We start from the raw sequence: 15,382 nt of genomic DNA, 5'->3' as shown, positions 1-15,382 counted from the left end.
TTACAGGCAACATCTGCATAAAGCTAAAGGCTAGAGCTTCCGCTTTCAAGGAGTGGGACACTAATCTGGAAGCCTATAAGAAATCCTGCTATGCCCTCAGACAAACCATCAAACAAGCAAAGTATCAAATGCAGGATTAAGATTGAATCCTACTACACCGGCTCTGACGCTCGTCGGATGTGGCAGGGCTTGAAAACTATTACGAACTACAAAGGGAAACCCAGACACGAGCTGCCCAGTGATGCGAGCCTACCAGACGACCTAAATGTCTTTTATGCTCGCTTCGAGGCAAGCAACTGACTGTGTGATAACGCTCTTGGTAGCGGATGTGAGCAAGACCTTTAAACAGGTCAACATTCACAAAGCCGCAGGGCCAGATGGATCACCAGGACATGTACTCAAAGCATGCATTGACCAACTAGCAAGTGTCTTCACTGATATTTTCAACCTCTCCCTGACTGAGTCTGTAATACCTACATGTTTAAAGCATACCACCATAGTACTTGTGCCCAAGGAAGCGAAGGTAACCTGCCTAAATGATTACCGCCCCGCAGCACTCACATCTGTAGCCATGAAGGGCTTTGAAAGGCTGGTCATGGCTCAAAACAACAGCATCCTCCCAGATACCCTAGACCCACTCCAATTCGCATACAGAGGAAAGCCCATAAAATTGTCAGACTCCAGACACCAGTCATAGACTGTTTTCTCTGCTACCGCACTGCAAGCGGTACCAGAGCGCCAAGTCTGTATATAGCCTTGTTATTGTTATGTTATTGTGTTACTTTTTATTATTTTTTGCTTTAGTTTATTTGGTAAATATTTTCTTAACTCTTCTTGAACTTCACTGTTGATTAAGGGCTTGTAAGTAAGCATTTCAAGGTAAGGTCTACACTTGCTGTACTCGGCACATGTGACAAATAAAGTTTGATTTGATTTGGTCATCTAGCTATGCACGTAGCCAGCATCGGTTTCCATTGGTTTTCATTGGACTAGACTAGAGCTTGCTAGCTAGGTAGCTAATGAAGATACACCATAGTCAAGGGACTGCCAAATCAAGCAAATGGTCCTTTAACTCGCTATGTATCTAATCCGGTTTCGGCATGACATCAAATTCCTGCGATATACTGTGAGAATTTGCTCACTCACGGACATGAAGTGTCAGAAATAAAAGATTCGGTCATGGATTACGAGCCACTCCCTTTTAAATAACATTCTTAAAACGTTACTAAAGTTTTCTTATGTTTTTCATGGAAAGTTTTCTTAACTTTCTCTGAACAATTTGAGAACATGACGTTAAATAGAACCACAAGGAAACCTGTAGGAAACGTTATGTTGAAGTACTGAAATTCCCACAGAAGAACGTTGTTTCTTAACGTTCTCTGAACTAATTGAGAACATTTCCAATGTCAAACCAGTTGGAGAATGTTCACAGAACATTAACAAAATGTAAATTAAATGTAACCATGTTAAAGTAATGAAATAGCAAGAAAGTAACGTTTTCTTGTCAAGCAACTATCCTGCACCATTCCCAGAAATATGTGGGAAGGTTGTATGCAAAATAACTCACTCTCACCAAGTTCTGAGATACATATGGTTCTCAGAACGTTATGTGCTGTCTCGGTACCCCTTGATTCTGATCATAGGTCAGTTTTGTGGAAAATAGGTAAACTGATCCTAGATTATTGCCTAAGGGCAACTTTTTTTTTCTACCTGGAGCTAACATCCCAATATTTCTTAGTTTTTATCATAAGTTTAACATACTAGTAGTTTTCAGAAATGTACTTAGAGCTAAGAAGAGGCATCAAGTAGCATTAGAGCGGACTAAGCTTATTATCATCATCCAAAGAAGGCAACCAACCAGTAGTGTTTGGCAGCTGTTAAAGCAGATGTTACAATTTATGAACATGGATGGATTAAATTAATGACAGGATACAAAATAATTATGTAGTTATGGATGTCTGAATAGGCTTAATATTCATTGACATTAATAAAATACATGGACACACACAGAGAGGAAAGTCACGACAACAGCTGGTGTTTTCTCAGACCGATCTCAGGGAACTCGCCTGACGGGAACAGGTCATCACAGGGGGATGTCATTTATCACTGTACCGCTGCCTCACGTTGTATTCCGGGTACAAAACCGGTCACAACACCTCACCTGAGTCAGTTAATCAGAATAGTATTTCATTTCTATCACCTGGAATACTGGCTTCACGAGAAAGAACACATGAATCTCAATCGGATATCTCAATCTCAATCTCACCCCTATTCCCTATATTGTGCACAGAAAAACAGTAGAACATAACAGCTTAAAGTTATACTTGCCTTTCTTGCACAAACTCTAGCACTTTTCTCCTCTTAGTAGCACTGACTGATAGCTGCTTTATTGAGGAAAGTTTGACTTACTATGACTGATAGGTTGTATTACCTAGCTGCCTTGAGATGACTGTGTTTCAGATTGAAACACTTTGGACCAGAGCCCTATTCTTTGCTTCCTGTCTTTTATCTCTTCCATGCTGAGCTCTCGTTGCCCTTCTCAATCCCCTAAAATGATATGCAGTGCATTCTTTTCCTACATTTGTTCCGCTATAGACTTATTATATTCCAAATAGTTGTATTCCCTCATCAATCTACACAAAATACCTCATAATGACGAAGGTTTTTAGATTTTTAAAAAAAAGTATTATAAATAATAACCTGAAATATCACATTTGCATACATATTCAGACCCTTTACTCAGTACTTTATTGAAGCACCTTTGGCAGCGATTACAGCCTTGAGTCTTGGGTATGACGCTACAAGCACCTGTATTTGGGGAGTTTTTCCCATTCTTCTCTGTAGATCCCATCACCGTAGGGATAGTGTCAAGTTTCCTCCAGATGTGACGATTGGCATTCAGGCCAAAGAGTTCAATCTTGGTTTCATCAGACCAGATAATCTTGTTTCTCATGGTCTGAGTATCTTTTGGAAAACTGTAAGTGGGCTGTCATGTGTATTTCACTGAGGAGTGGCTTCCATCTGGCCAGTCTACCATAAAGTTCTGATTGGTGGAGTGCTGCAGAGATGGTTGCCCTTCTGGAAGTTTTTCCCATCTCCACAGAGGAACTCTGATGCTATCTACCTCCCTGACCAAGGCCCTTCTCCCCTGATTGCTCAGTTTGGCCGGGCGGAGTCTTGGTGGTTACAAACTTCTTCCATTTAAGAATGTTGGAGGCCACTGTGTTCTTGGGGACCTTCAACTCTGCAGAAATGTTTTGGTAGCCTTCCCAGGTCTGTCCCTTGACTCAATCCTGTCTCGGAGCTCTACGGACAATTCCTTCGACATCATGGCTTGTTTTTTGCTCTGACATGCGCTGTCAACTATGGGACCTTATATAGACAAGTGTGTTCCTTTCCAAATCATATCCAATCAATTGAATTTGCCACAGGTGGACTCCAATCAAGTTGTAGAAAGATCTCAAGAATGGTCAATGGAAACAGGGTGCACCTGAGCTCAATTTTGAGTCTCACAGTAAAGGGTCTGAATACTAATGTAAATAAGGTATTTCAGTAGTTTTTTTAATACATTTCTACGCTACCTGTTTTCGGTTTGTCATTATGGGGTATTGTGTGTAGATTGGTGAGGAACATTTGTTATTTAATCCATTTTAGTAAAATGTGGAAAAAGGGGGTCTGAATACTTTCCGAATGCACTGTATAACAATACTTCCCTTGGTCAATCCCCAAAATACCATCTATCTAAACAATACACTCCTTCCTCACCCCTTTCCAACTATATCTAAATCAAACTGTCTTCCAGCCCTTTAACCCCCTCTATCCTCCCCATGTAACTGGAGCTACAGGAAAATATCTGGGTGTATTTATGTAAAGCTCTCATACTCAATGGTACTGGTGATAGAAGAATGGTGTGTGTGTGTGTGTGTGTGTGTGTGTGTGTGTGTGTGTGTGTGTGTGTGCATTATTGTTATAAGCCTTCAGAGTTGATGGGGGAATGGTAGCTGGCTAACCTTTTTCAAAGCCAGAGGTGGGGTGCCATTCCTGATTATTTCCATGATCGTGCGTGAGCACCGTGCGTGAGCCTGCACGTTGGAGGGCTGGAGCACACACAGACAGGCTCTGTTAACATGGGATGTTATGAATATTTCCCTAGTCCGTGTTTCAGAGCCACATGAAAGCCCAGCAGACTACATGAATGAATGGGCCATTCTTAACCTGACCAGTGAAACAGGAAACATGCATATAACATGGAGAGACGTGGTATACTGCACAGCTACCTAGACTCCTAGTAGCTACCTTAGTAGACCCATTACCAGGTTCTTCTTGGAAGTAGACTCAAATGGTATGGAAAGTTCTAAATACACCAGGCTTGCATGTTGCTGCCTCACTAACATGCTGCTTGGATGGCCAACAACAGTGGGAATGTATCAGTTGTGTCTCAAGAAAAATGTGGTCAATGTAGAGAGTAGTAGTAGTAGTCATTGTAGTAGTAGTAGTGGTAGTCGTAGTCGTTGTAGTAGTAACAGTAATAGCAGTAGTAACAGTAGTAGTAGTCGTAGTCATTGTCATAGTAGTAATAGTCATAGTTGTAGTCGTAGTAATAGTAGTAGTTGTAGTCATAGCAGTAGTAGTAGTCGTAGTGATAGTAGTAGTAGTAGTAGTCGTAGTAGTAGTGATAGTAGTAGTAATAGTAGTCGTAGTCAGAGTAGCAGTAGCAGTAGTAGTAGTAGTCATAGTCATAGTAGTAGTAGTAATAGTAATAGTAGTGGTAGTGGAAGTTGTAGTCATAATAGTAATAGTAGTAGTAGTAGTCATAGTCATAGTTGTAGTAGTGATAGTAGTAGTAGTAGTAGTCATATTAGTTGTAGTGATAGTAGAAGTAGTAGTAGTAGTAGCAGTAGTAGTGGTAGTAGTCATAGTAGGCGTAGTAGTGGTAGTGATAGTAGTAGGCGTAGTAGCAGTAGTAGAATAATGGTTAAAGAACTGTTTGCAATGTTTTCTACATTGGCCATATACAGTAAGCACTATAAGTAATTTGATTTTCTGCTCCACATTTTCATTTTGTACCTTTAATTTAAACACAGTTCTAGTGGTAGACTACTTTGTCATTAATCGTTGGAGAAGAGACGTTGAAAGGAGTTCCTCCAAAAAGTGCTGATTGTTGACAATGGCAGTGAGTTATTATTTTAATCACACTCCACATGTAAAAGACAGTCTCCTCAGGACTTTGAATGGCTCCACAAACCGCGTGCCCAGCTTCCGGCAGGGCAGGCGGAGGGGCAAGTTTCGGGTCGAGAGCCAGACCCGGTCCCTCACTGCAGTGGAGATCGGTGCTCGCCTTCTGATGCCTCACGGCCCATTGCAGGTGCACATGAGTGGCTTCCCAGGTGTTAAAGGAATTAAATTGCTCTATGTTTTAACACCCAATTAAAATTAAACACTCTGCCAATTCATAAGGATTTGTAAGACCCTTATTCTATAATAATGGACAGAGCCCAGTCTTAAAGTCAGTCAGCAGAGTTTATTCACGAGAGTACTGAACACAATACAGGTTACCACAGTTTATAAACTGAAAATGACGTCATTAGTTCCAGTACCAACCCGTCTCTTCTCCCACCCTGGTACAAAGGCAGTATCTCAAGCCTTCCCACGTCGTCTCCCTACCAATTTAATATAATTTATGAGTCAAGGTCTTCTTATGTAGATAAGCATTCTAGCCAGTCTGAAGATATCGTTCATTCATTTCTACCAAGGAACAGACAGTCATTGTTCTAACTCTTGACCACATTTACACACATTATATTCAGCACTGGGATCAAGAAAGAAAACTCATACATATACAGCAACATAATAGTATTCTGATTAGTACATATACAGTAACATAATAGTATTTGGATTAGTACATATACAGTAACATAATAGTATTCTGATTAGTCAGTCCTGATTGAAATGTATACATAATTAGTCATCATTGATAAAAAAAATTCCCTTAACACCAGGTCTCCTCCGAGCGCTAAAAACCATTCGTCCACCGCAGGAGCCTCGATCTGGCTCTGATGCCAAGGTGCCAGAACCGGCTGATACCCCCGTACGCACTGGAAGGGAGAGAGGTTAGTGGAGGAGTGGCGGAGCCCAGGGGATCAATGCCGCCCCTCTCCCGGCCGGTCCTGGCAATAAGACCGCAGAAACCTACCCACATCCTGTTCTCTCCACCTGCCCGTTACTCTCGGTGCGAAAACCCGAAGTAAGGCTGACCGAGACCCCCAGACGTTCCATGAATGCCCTCCAGACACTATATCCTCAGGCACCCCGTAGTGCTGGAAGACATGTGTAAAACAGGGCCTTCGCAGTCTGTAGGGCCGTAGGGAGACCCGGGCAAAGGAAGAAGACGGCAGGACTTAGAGAACTGATCCACAACGACCAGGATCGTGGTGTTACAATATAACAATTAAAACACTGGAATGGTAGATGTGCAGAAGATGAATGTGCAAGTAGAGATACTGGGGTGAAAAGGAGCAAGATAAATAAATAAATATAGTATGGGGATGAAGTAGGTAGATATTTGGGCTGTTTACAGATGGGCTATGTACAGGTGCAGTGATTTGTGAGCTGCTCTGACAGCTGGTGCTTAAAGCTAGTGAGGGAGATATGAGTCTCCAGCTTCAGAGATTTTTGCAGTTCGTTCCAGTCATTGGCAGCAGAGAACTGGAAGGAAAGACGACCAATGGAGGAATTGGCTTTGGGGGTGACCAGTGAGATATACCTGCTGGAGCGCGTGCTACAAGCGGGTGATGCTATGGTGACCAGTGAGCTGAGATAAGGTGGGGCTTTACCTAGCAGAGACTTGTAGATAACCTGTAGCCAGTGGGTTTGGCGACGAGTGTGAAGCGAGGGCCAACCAACGAGAGCGTACAGGTCGCAATGGTGGGTAGTGTATGGGGCTTTGGTGACAAAACGGATGGCACTGTGATAGACTGCATCCAGTTTGTGAGTAGAGTGTTGGAGGCAATTTTATAGATGACATCACCGAAGTTGAGGATCGGCAGGATGGTCAGTTTTACGAGGGTATGTTTGGCAGCATGAGTGAAGGATGCTTTGTTGCGATATAGGAAGCCAATTCTGGATTTAATTTTGGAATGGAGATGCTTAATGTGAGACTGGAAGGAGAGTATACAGTCTAACCAGACACCTGGTTAGATAGAGTGGGGATAGGAACCAGGTGTGTGTAATGATGACGAGACAAATCTGGGGTTGATGATTGAAGGGCGTTTGCCAGCAGTAGGTTCGGCAGCAGCTAGAAGGCCGGCGATGCCGAACGCCTGAGCTGGACAGGAGTGGGAGCCAAAGCGAAGGCTGGTGTGACAGTACCCCACTCTGAGGCGCTGCTCCAGGAGTGGGACAGAGCTCGGCCTGTCAGCACCGAGATCACCAAGGCCACCTTGTCCTTCTCGGAGGCCGTTCGGGCATGGAGGGCCAGGTGGAGGTCACACTGCAGGAGAAACCCCTACAATGAGCTGGGGGTGCTGTCAAACCACTCCGAAAGGGGCAGGTAGACGTTGCTGATCAGACCGGGTGATGTGGCTGGAACCACAACAGGGGAAGGTGGTGGTGTATCCTGCAGAGGGAGTTTATATAAAGTGATAGAGAGTATATATACGGTAATAGAGTGGGGATTGGAACCAGTTGTGTGTAATGATGACAAGACAAGTCCGGAGTTGATGAGTGAAGGGCGTTTGTCAGCAGTTGGTTCAGCAGCTACTAGAAGGCCGGCGATGCCGAACGCCTGAGCTGGACAGGAGGGGGAGCCAAAGCAAAGGCTGGTGTGACAGTGACCTAGAATTGAAGCAGTATATTATAAGTGTGTCTGTGTTATGTTGGACGTTGAGTCGAGAGTAAAGGTGAAGGTTACGTGTTCCAACTGCTAATACAATAGTAATGCCTCAAGGCAAGGTTACACACACACACATATAGACACACGCGCGTGCACGCTTACACAAACGTGCTTATACACACACACACCAAACACTCACAGAATCTTAAGTCACTATTGCCTTTCATGATCCTCATAGAAGGGGATTGTAGCAAATAGAGCCGAAAAAACCCTCGTGGAAAAATTGCTTAACAGGAAACTTTCTATTCAATAGAGACTCATACAAAGGACTTCATTTAGTCTTGGCCTTTAGTTTGAAATGAGATTGATACGAATGAAATTCGTGCCAGTCAATTGTATTGACTGGCACTGGCAACAATATTAAAAGAACAAAGCTGTAGACAGCTCTACCTGTTACAGTCTGACGAGACAACTCTACCTGTTACAGTCTGATGAGACAACTCTACCTGTTACAGTCTGATGAGACAACTCTACCTGTTACAGTCTGATGAGACAACTCTACCTGTTACAGTCTGATGAGACAACTCTACCTGTTACAGTCTGATGAGACAACTCTACCGGTATCAGTCTGATGAGACAACTCTACCTGTTACAGTCTGATGAGACAACTCTACCTGTAACAGTCTGATGAGACAACTCTACCTGTTACAGTCTGATGAGACAACTCTACCTGTTACAGTCTGATGAGACAACTCTACCTGTTACAGTCTGATGAGACAACTCTTCCTGTTACAGTCTGATGAGACAACTCTACCAGTTACAGTCTGATGAGACAACTCTACCTGTTACAGTCTGATGAGACAACTCTACCTGTTACAGTCTGATGAGACAACTCTACCTGTTACAGTCTGATGAGACAACTCTACCGCTAACAGTCTGATGAGACAACTCTACCGCTAACAGTCTGATGAGACAACTCTACCTGTTACAGTCTGATGAGACAACTCTGCCTGTCACAGTCTGATGAGACAACTCTACCTGTTACAGTCTGATGAGACAACTGTACCTGTTACAGTCTGATGAGACAACTCTGCCTGTTACAGTCTGATGAGACAACTCTACCTGTTACAGTCTGATGAGACAACTCTACCTATTACAGTCTTATGAGACAACTCTACCTGTTACAGTCTGATGAGACAACTCTACCTGTTACAGTCTGATGAGACACCTCTACCGCTAACAGTCTGATGAGACAACTCTACCTGTTACAGTCTGATGAGACAACTCTACCTGTTACAGTCTGATGAGACAACTCTACCGCTAACAGTCTGATGAGACAACTCTACCTTTTACAGCCTGATGAGACAACTCTACCTGTAACAGTCTGATGAGACAACTCTACCTGTTACAGTCTGATGAGACAACTCTACCTGTTACAGCCTGATGAGACAACTCTACCTGTAACAGTCTGATGAGACAACTCTACCGCTAACAGTCTGATGAGACAACTCTACCGCTAACAGTCTGATGAGACAACTCTACCTGTTACAGTCTGATGAGACAACTCTGCCTGTTACAGTCTGATTAGACAACTCTACCTGTTACAGTCTGATGAGACAACTCTTCCTGTTACAGTCTGATGAGACGGATGTAACAAAAACAGGGCTTTGTAGTGAGTGCCAATAGAATGAGAGAGAGAGAGAGAAAAAGAGAGAGAGAGAGAGAGAGAGAGAGAGAGAGAGAGAGAGAGAAAGAGAGAGGGTTGAAAGGAAAAATAACTGACATTGTCAGCATATTGTCTCACCACAGAGTGTAACTCAATCCCTCACTTTTCCAGGAACCAGAGAGTGCACGCATGCACACACACACACACACACACACACACTCAGGGGAGTCAGAGGAGGAAACAGCTGTGTGTGTTGTGTGAAGGAGGAATCTGTTTGGCCGTTGGTTCTGTTTGTATGCTTTCCTAACATATCTCTGCTGACCCAGTGTGCAGCAGGAAGTGATGTCATAGTACTGCTGATTGAGCACTTCCTGTCTGGTGGGTTTGTTGTGAAAGAGTAAAGGGTCCCGTCCGGAAACAACCGTTGATGATTGGTTGCATGGTTAAATGAGGTGTGCTAATTCAGAGCTACAACAAATACTTGAACCATCTGATGGTCGAAAAGACTAGGAAACATTGCATTATGGGAAACCTTTACAAATATTTCAGCATCAAAGCCTACTTCCATTTGAACACCTCAATCTGACACACCGACTTGAAACACCGTCTTTCAGGCCTAGTCAATGCTTATAGATACACCTGGATGATTACCCTGCCGTCCAAACAAAATGGGCATGAGACACAACCCTGTATTCATCCTCATGCTCTCAGTCAACACAGTGGAATAGAAAAGAATGAATATATTCATGCTGATGTGCAGTCAGAACCACCGTGACCTCAGCATAGCACTCTTTGAAAGACCCACTTATTCTCTCATCTCTAATGTATTCACATAACAAGCATTTGCAGAATTAAATCATTATTGAAATTACCTAATATAATTAATATGTTTTTTTTCTCCCCTCCCTATTCCGTCGAGGACAAAGGAAGATAATGCAGTTGATGATGGTCAACCCTAATAGGCGTTCAGCCACAGTTCTTAGGGAGAGAACGTGGCGGCCGGTTGGGAGCTGTGAATGGAGGAGTCATTTTGATGTCAACAACGTGGTCGGGAGCATGAGCATGACTTCCATACACTCTTAGAAAAAAGGTGCTATCTAAAACCTAAAAGGGTTCTTCGGCTGTTCCCATAGGATAACCTTGATAACTTTGAAGAACCCTTTCTGGTTCCATGTTGAACCGTTTTGGTTCAACCCTTTCCACAGAGGGTTCTACATCGAACCAAAAGGGTTCTACCTGGAACCAAAAAGGGTTTATCTGGAACCAAAAATAGCTATTCAAAGGGTTCTCCTAGGGGGATTGTAGAAGAACCCCTTTAGAACCATTTTTCTTTGAATGTACAGTAGACTAGTCTTGTACAATAATAATACATGGAGTCAACATGTTGTGTGTCTTATGGGGGTGAGATACTGTACCTAGTATAGATGTGATCTAGTGACTACCCACCTGTGTTCTACACCATGTTGTGTGTCTGATGGGGGTGAGATACGGTACCTAGTACAGATGTGATCTAGTGACTACCCACCTGTGTTCTACACCATGTTGTGTGTCTTATGGGGGTGAGATACGGTACCTAGTATAGATGTGATCTAGTGACTACCCACCTGTGTTCTACACCATGTTGTGTGTCTTATGGGGGTGAGATACTGTACCTAGTATAGATATGATCTAGTGACTACCCACCTGTGTTCTACACCATGTTGTGTGTCTTATGGGGGTGAGATACTGTACATAGCATAGATGTGATCTAGTGACTACCCACCTGTGTTCTACACCATGTTGTGTGTCTATACTGTAAACAGCAGGGGTCGCAAAATTGAGGCTGGATTCTGAAAGACAAAAAAACACGGTAAAACCTGCTACCTTTCCTCAATGTCTGGTTCTTTCAGGTCAGAAAAGGGTTTATACTCCAGAAATCAAATTCGATTATTAGGATTTTTTTGCCTATTGGGAGGGCTGGCGCAGATAAAATTGCCTCAATATGAGAACGTGTAACTACTTCTGTGTAAGTCACTCCTGTGTGTTTTAAATATGCATCATCTGCATATGTACTGTAGAGGATTTGCACCCACCACATCTGCATCTGAATATGTCAATTCCTGACACCTGGTTAGATGGGGATTGAAGGTTAAGGTTTTAAGGGATTGAAGGTTTTAAGCTGCAGGTATAGTGATGATCAACATTGTGAGTGTGTGTGTGAGTGGGTCAGTTGTTTCACCTGTCTATCACTTGTCTCCAGCTGCTAGCCACTAAGTATCAGTCCAGAATCCCTGCACTCAGCAGTTGGTGCTCATTCATCTGAGTGAACATTGACAGTGGTCTGAAATAACTAGCTACCTGAAAACCCAAACACACATCTGGTTCAGACCCCTCTCTGGGAAGAGTTATACATATCATTAAAGATGACATTCCTAAACTGAATCCAACTCTGCGTAAAGTTATACATGTATATACTGATCCAATGAACCATTGCATGGAACTAGAAATATTGTATCTAGACTGCCCAAATGTGCCTAATTTGTTTATTAATAATTGTTTATGTTCAAAATTGTGCACTCTCCTCAAACAATAGCATTGTATTCTGTCACTGTAATAGCTAATGTGAATTGGACAGTGCAGTTAGATTAACAAGAATGTAAGCTTTCTTCCAATATCAGATATGTCTATGTCCTGGGAACGGTTCTTGTTACTTACAACCTCATGCTAATCGCATTAGCCTACGTTAGCTCAACCGTCCAGTGGAAGGGACAGCGATCCCAAAAACGTTTTTGAAGGTGACATTCCTAAACTGAATTCAACTCTCTGGGTAGAGTTATACATATCATTAAAGGTGACATTCCTAAACTGAATTCAACTCTCTGGGTAGAGTTATACATATCATTAAAGGTGACATTCCTAAACTGAATTAAACTCTCTGGGTAGAGTTATACATATCATTAAAGGTGACATTCCTAAACTGAATTCAATGTTATTCAGTTGGATTCACTAAAAAGTCATTTCAAAAGTCCAACACATTCTGCCCTTACTCAATTCTAGCTACTGTCAAGAAGTTGGTGTGTGGGTGTTTGCATGGGAGTGCATGCATGTTATGTGTGTGTGTATGTGTATGTGTGTGTGTGTGTGTGTGTGTGTGTGTGTGTGTGTGTGTGTGTGTGTGTGTGTGTGTGTGTGTGTGAGAGTGTGAGAAAAGGCAGGTCCATTGCAGTACATCTGACATTTCCCTCCCCAGCACCACAATACCCCTTGTTCCACCTAGCAGGAAGAAGATTGATGTCCCCCTCTCCTCCAGTCTCACAATAACCCCATTCAGACTGGATCTACGGGGGCAAGGCACGGTCAAACAAGGCTGGGGCTCGACGACCTCTGACCTCTAACCCTCCTCAGTCTGAATTGACATGACTTTGTGCTTGACTAGACACTCTGATTGAAAAGGATTAATAGGTCAGTGTTCCTCTGCTTGGGAACCAAATGAAAAGCAGAAAGTTGAAACCGACACACGAGGGGTTTCGTTTATGCAACACTGCTGGTTAGAACACAAAATGTAATGTTGTGGAGCAACAGACCAGGAGGATTTGTCTATGTATGTGTGTGTGTGTGTGTGTGTGTGTGTGTGTGTGTGTGTGTGTGTGTGTGTGTGTGTGTGTGTGTGTGTGTGTGTGTGTGTGTGTGTGTGTGTGTGTGTGTGTGTGTGTGTGTGTGTGTGTGTGTGTGTGTTTAAAATGACCTTTAAAAGGTCATTGTTTTGTTGTGAAACACCAAGTCAGATTGTAAAAAAAAAGAGATAATCAATACATTTCCCAGGAGTTTTGAAATCGAGGGAGACACCGAACAAACCAGTGTGTGTGTGCAGCACAGAGGGGAAGATAATGAGCTGCAGAAAGCTTGGTCCTCAGGGAGGCCCTTAGTATGTTGGAGAGAGAGAGAGAGAGAGAGAACACCATAGGCCTGGCCAGACTACACTATCTTAGACATTGACTTGTAATGTGTTTTCCATCTATACAATATTTGGGCATAATGTATAGATTGTCATTCATGCACCAATGGATAATAGCAATGCTTGACCACCAAATAAACCAAACCTATCAAGGAAAGAAGAAAATGGTTTATTTCTGTTAATAGACAACATGTTTTTAGTCCTGACCTGCCATTTAGGACACATTGCTGTAAACCCCAGGACACAGTCCCAGTCCCAGCTCCAGTCCTAGTCCTAGCCCCAGTCTCAGCTCCAGTCCTAGCTCCAGTCCCAGACCTAGCTCTAGTCCTTGCTCCAGTCCTTGCTCCAGTCCTAGCTCTAGTCCTAGCCCCAGTCCCAGCTCCAGTCCTAGTCCTAGCCCCAGTCTCAGCTCCAGTCCTTGCTCCAGTCCCAGACCTAACTCTAGTCCTAGCCCCAGTCTCAGCTCCAGTCTTAGCTCCAGTCCCAGACCTAGCTCTAGTCCTTGCTCCAGTCCTAGCTCCAGTCCTTGCTCCAGTCCTAGTCCTACCCCCAGTTCCAGCTCCAGTCCTAGTCCCAGTTCTAGTCCTAGCTCCAGTCCCAGACCTAACTCTAGTCCTTGCTCCAGTCCCAGCTCCAGTCCTAGCTCCAGTCCCAGACCTAGCTCTAGTCCTTGCTCCAGTCCTAGCTCAAGTCCCAGCTCCAGTCCCAGTCCTAGCTCCAGTCCCAGACCTAACTCCAGTCCTAGCTCCAGTCCCAGACCTAGCTCTAGTCCTTGCTCCAGTCCTAGCTCAAGTCCCAGCTCCAGTCCCAGTCCCAGCTCCAGTCCCAGTCCTAGCTCCAGCCCCAGCTCCAGCCCCACCAATCCCAACCCCACCAATCCCAACTCCAGCCCCACTAACCCCAGCTGCACCATACCCAGGCCCAGTCTCAATCACCCTCCTGCAGGGAGGGAGTGCTGCTAAGTGGTCAAAGCATATTTGCAAGAGAGAGAGAGAGAGAGAGAGAGAGAGAGAGAGAGAGCGAGAGAACGAGAGAGAGAGAGAGAGAGAGAGAGAGAGACAGAGAGAGAGAGAGAGAGAAAGAGAGAGAGAAAACATATGACATTTCAAATGCCTTTATTCTTTTGGAACTTTTGTGAGTGTTGTCACATTCTGACCTTAGTTCCTTTTTTATGTCTTTATTTTAGTTGGTCAGGGCGTGAGTTGGGGTGGGCATTCTAAGTTGTTTTTCTATGTTTTGTTCTGTTATATTTCTATGTGTTTGGCCTGATATGGTTCTCAATCAGAGGCAGGTGTCAGTCGTTGTCTCTGATTGGGAGCCATATTTAGGTAGGTTTTGTACTTGCCAACCTGCATTCGGTGGCGTTGACAAGATTTTACCTAATTGTTTACTCAGATGTGTAGTGGAGCTGAATAGCTAGAATAAGGCAACAGCACGACATTCTAATGAAAACTGATTACATTCCACTAATTCAGACATTCAGCGTGTGTGTGTATTCATGCATGTATCTACTTGTGATGTTTTCTCTACCTACATGTAGATACACTTTACCTACATCTAAATACACTGTACTATATGTTGACAGTATGAGCAAAAGGCACAGACACGTCCCCGAATATAAAGGTGCATGAGAAAAAAAACATTGAGAATAACACTGAGTTGGAGACTGACACAGATTACAGCATAGAAGGTCAGCAGTTTAGGTTATTGCTGTGGAAATGATTTCTATTGGACGTATGAAGACCAGAATACTTACCAAGTACATTGTATGGAAATGATTTCTATTGGATGTATGAAGGTAAAGCCTGGACAGACAGAATGGGATTACTTCTGCAGCTCTATCTCCATGGCTTTTAATGTATGGATGGAACCACTCTTTGTTTTCTGCTTGGTGTCATGATCTGTGCCAATTGTTAATGTCTTGCGTGTGTGTGTGTGTGTGTGTGTGTGT

This window comes from Oncorhynchus mykiss, chromosome 26 (assembly GCF_013265735.2).
Source record: "Oncorhynchus mykiss isolate Arlee chromosome 26, USDA_OmykA_1.1, whole genome shotgun sequence".
Classification (NCBI taxonomy): Eukaryota; Metazoa; Chordata; class Actinopteri; order Salmoniformes; family Salmonidae; genus Oncorhynchus; species Oncorhynchus mykiss.
The sequence above is the reverse complement of the archived record's forward strand: the minus strand, read 5'-3'. Positions refer to the sequence as shown.